The following is a 4,834-nucleotide window of genomic DNA, read 5'->3' as shown; positions in this document are numbered from 1 at the left end:
TGGCGCGATGGAAATAATAACAGAAAAAATGAAAAATGGGAAAACTGTGTATGGCGCTGGTTGCGCACAAACCGGAGCCGCCACCGTGCCACTCCCGATTGCTACTGACAGCTCACCGAAGCGGGAGCCGCACGAAACTCCCATTGGCACCGATGACAGTCGCGTGGAAGGGAAACCTGGCTCCCTCGTGGAGCTGTCGGGGGGAAAACTTTCTAATCAGACACACGATTAGCGGAAATTGTGATGGAATCAAGCGCTTAAGCGTGACAGCGAGATTCCTTCCGTGTACGGTTGGAAAGCCGTCACCGACACCGGGACCTGCACCAGTTGGCGGTTGTCGTGCAAGTCATGCGGCGATGGTACGGGGGCGACTGGTGAGCTTATTAGGCAGATCAGCGAGTAAAGAGTCTGACTGGGCGAAGGGAGAAGCGTGTAGCATGTGGCACTCGGCGGTCTTTAATGTTGCCACCGACAGTCAGCCATTCGGAGACGTTTTCAATGGAAGAAAAAATATTATTCCCAATATCCTGGGATGCCACTGAAACCAGGATATTGAAGAGTAGGTTGCGTGTGGCCACTGCTTGAGAGACACCTTGTCGAATTAGTGTCTAGCGGGGCTAATCGGTGGCATTTGAATTTAAAAGAAAATCACGAGGCGAGTACCACTCTTGTAGCATTGTCCCTGCTGCAGTAATTTCAGTTCATCGTAAAACAATTTCTTTTTCTACTGTTTAAATGTGACGCACGCAATCACACGTCCCTGGCGGTGAATTCGTTTGCTGGCTGTTTACGTCAGCAGCGAGGCAGCATCGATGTTGAGCGAGGGGCGCTTTCGGAAATGGAACAAAGCTCGCTGAAGCGTAACACAACAATCGCGCTAATGGATGACATTTCCGATTACGGGAGTCAGATTACGGAATGGCACGGTTTGTGACAGACGCTTTGTGGAGATCAAAGGCAAAGTTTGTTATCATCACCAGCAGTCCACGTACCAGGTGCTTATTGGTAAGACTTATCTGGGGTTAACTTCTTGAGATGGTTTCAGCGAATACAATCCGATCGATTACTTTGAATCAGATAACACTTTGTTGTTTGTGACATTTCATTACAAACACTCACACACCCGTACGAACGCGCAAGATTATCAGAAACGAATGTCTAGATTCAATCAGAGCTATAGAATAGACAAATTATAGTGTATACGCCTTTAAAGTGTTATCGATGCGCAGATGATCACAGGATGGAGATGGTTTGATTGAAAGTCAGTGGAGGTTCACCATTTGTGATTTTTTTTTCCTCTGCGATGACAAAGAAACTCGGTTGCATTTAAGCATCCTAACCGCAGGCAAACGCGCAATCATTTTTAAACAATGGAAAGCAGTGAATGCAGAAATGGTACGTAGAGAATGCATTGTACAGTCAGACATCAGGAGTGCATTAATCGGGTTGCATTAATCGATAAAATATCACAATTGATCCCAATACAAGACAATCTGATATTACAACATGGAAAAGTACCGCAACAAGACGCTATTCCCATAGAGTATTTTCCCAACGCATAGCTGAGAATGGACATTGTATACGTTCTTTTTTTTCTAGACCTAACTGCTTCACATTATCACATTGTCCAACCAATGCTCTTTATTGGAATTGGATCGAAAGCAGTTAGCGAGGTGGATAAGATGCTTTCGTTTAAAAGTATTTGAATAAAAAATATGTTTCCATCCAAAATCTTTTTTTCTGCATGAAATCTACAACAACCAACACAGGCATGATGGCCTAGAACTGATGTGCGTATAGTACACATAATTGGATATTCTTTGAAATTAGCTTTAGCTTTGATTAGCTTTCAACAACAAACGCCCTGATGCGTAAACTACAAGCGCCTAAAGACCAATCAATTTAATTACTTTGTGCGGAAGCCTGGCCCAACGTTTGATGTTAGTTTTTAAAGTACTACGACGCTATGTTGCAGCAGGGTCCACTCGACTTTCTGGAGATTTTTCTTTATACGCGCTGCAACAGGTGCAACCAATTGCTAATGGATCCACCATCATGCCGCTCTTATCGAGGAAACGTGATCTTTACTAAGGGCACTCTAGTCCGTTGCCTTGCAAGAAAGGCAAAGTCCAAGGGAACAAACAGAAGAAGCAATATTACAACCGAAAAACCGACATGGCTAGAGACCATCCAAGTAAGCACGCAAGCTCATAGCCACCCGGTCGTTGACAATTTTGAAGTGAGTAACACAACATCAAAGTCACCATGCGCTCACCGCTGCTCCTACTGCCTATGACGTCCAATCAATCAGGCGAGCATTGTGTCTGAACCATTCTGTTGCTCTGGCGCACCACTACCGACCATCATCATGTGGGACAATCGAGCTGGTGAGGAGCACAGGCCACCAAGGAACACAATAGGAAGATTTACACATTTTCTCGTACCATGCAAGGGTGTGTTTGAAAGGGTGGTTTTGAAAATGCTGCACCACATTGACACTCTACGCCAAAGTAATTAAGTTTGGTCTAAAAGAGGTTACATTCAATAGCATTTTTTCCGACTTATTTTCTCATCCACCGAACGAGAGGAACACGGATTATCAATTAACGACACTACAATGGGCGCTCTGCGTTGTGATGAAGCAATTCAAACTTCGATTACCGGATTTTTTTTTTTTCACTGCTGCTCATATTTTAGTTTTATCTTCTTCATCACGATGCTGCTCTAGCGGAATTGTTTCACAAAATCCAACTATACCCAATTGTTTTGCTCTCGGTATTATTCCATCCCGTTCGCTTCTGCTCCAGCAGCACCAGCAATGACAAGAACCATATGCGTCCGCTCGGTGTGCGCTGCAGTCCCCATCCATCCACCACCATCACCACCACCCTCTAGCATCGCCACACCAAGGAGAGCTTAGCGTTCCGAAAAGGCTGAAGCGCTCGGGAGCGCTTTTCAGGATAAATTTTCTATAATTTGATGTTACGTAATTATGCTTTATGTGATGGGCGCTGTGTGCGCAGAGCTCCCTAGCACCAGGGCTTTTCGTTCCGTTCATCCGCTTACCACTCACTCATTCGCCGCCACTCTATCCATCCCTTCCTTCCACTCTTTCTTTCCCAGCCGCGCCAAAATCCAAAACTGTTTCGTCTTACGGCGTCTCCAGCGGAATCCACCGGGATGCGGGCTGATATGGCAACATGTATGTGCCCTGTGTGTGGTGGTAAGTTTTCAGCCGAGTAAGTCGCCACCACCGAGAGAGCACCGAGAAAGTAAGGCGTTCGCTGCGGTGTGGTGTGGTCCGTTGGTTTACCACCATCACCATCACTACCATCCTTGCACTACGCCAGAGATACAAGTGTTCCTTAATCCACTTATGTGTCTAAATGGATACCATCATTTTGTAAAATTTATATAGAAATGTTCCCCATTTAAGTTTTCGCCTCACTTTTGTCGTTTGTCGTTGGCCCGCCCGCCTAGTTCCCGTGTCATGTCGTGTGTGAGCGTGTGCTGGGCCTTGGCACAGCTCTGTAACTTTGGGATGAAAGCCACCATGAGCCTCGATGGAGGTGGCAGGCTGCTTTCTGGTGGCGCGTCGCGTCGACATCGTCTTCTGGTCGCCAGGAGTGATTGAGCGCCCCGGACATGCCAGAAGCTGAGTCTCCCAAGTGCACCAAGACGAAAAAGATGAAGAAGAAAATGGAGAAAAACCGACCAAACCTCTCACACTCTCTGACGAAAGGAAAGGAAGAAAAAAACGTCAAGTTTCCTTAATGCTTCCCCATTCCAACACCACACCAGCGCCAACCGACGCCATCTGGATGATCTGGGTATGTTTGGTTGCCAGGGAACCAGGGGGGGGCACAACTACCTTCCCGAAAACTTTTGCTTCCCACAGCATGTGTGTGTGGGTGGTGCAGTTGGTCGCTGATCGGTCCAAGGAGGATCATCGGGCTCATTTCGAAATGAAGCAAACGGTACGTCCCATCCCGCCTCTCTCTCTCTCACGCTGTGGTTTCGCAATGGGATGACACTGCACATTTGTACCCTTACCTCTCCTTCCCTTCCTTTCATTTCCTCCACCTTCGCCCCGGAAACGCTGGGACTAACCATGTCGTGAGTTATTTGCGCCAGTTGGAATGAAGTTTATAAACATTATTGTTGATTTCTCGTTCACCAGACCAAAGTGCACACCGACCGCAGGACCAATTCTTCTCTTGTTCCGGTAAAGGAAGGTTGTAGCAGACGAGGGAACGAGACGGAAAAGGGGTACACGAGCGCCGTTAGTGCTTTGATTTAATGTGAAATTTGATATAAGCCAGCGAGATTTATTCGGATCATTTGCAGCGAGACGGTACCGCAAACCGAGATAAGGCAGCTGGCGTGCGCCTTCCCACCCACCCAACCACCCCCAGAAACCGCACAGGTACATGCGGGATGCAGTGGTTTCAAAAGAGGTTGCAGAGAGCCTGTGGGTCTTCTGGGGCTGGCTGAAGAAACACAAACACAAATGGCTGCTGGTTATCTTCAAGACAAGTTCGGTGCTGGTGCCGGTACCGTTTTTTTTTGCCAGATGCACCATCAACTCCCACTCCCAACGCCCGTGCTCCCTGGTAATTTGTCCCCCCACCAGCTTTCCAGCTCCACCACGGTGTATGTTGTATACTACCATCGTGTGGTCGGTGGGGGGGTGGGATGATCAAATTTCGTTGCAACTACAACCCTTCCTCTTCTTCTTGCTCCCTCTTTGCTCTCTCTCTCACTCGCTGTTGGTGGCGCTATCGTTTATCAGACCATTTGTCGTGGCTACAGCTTGCAACGACGACGACGACGC

Source organism: Anopheles aquasalis, chromosome 2 (assembly GCF_943734665.1).
Source record: "Anopheles aquasalis chromosome 2, idAnoAquaMG_Q_19, whole genome shotgun sequence".
NCBI classification, from domain to species: Eukaryota; Metazoa; Arthropoda; class Insecta; order Diptera; family Culicidae; genus Anopheles; species Anopheles aquasalis.
The sequence above is the reverse complement of the archived record's forward strand: the minus strand, read 5'-3'. Positions refer to the sequence as shown.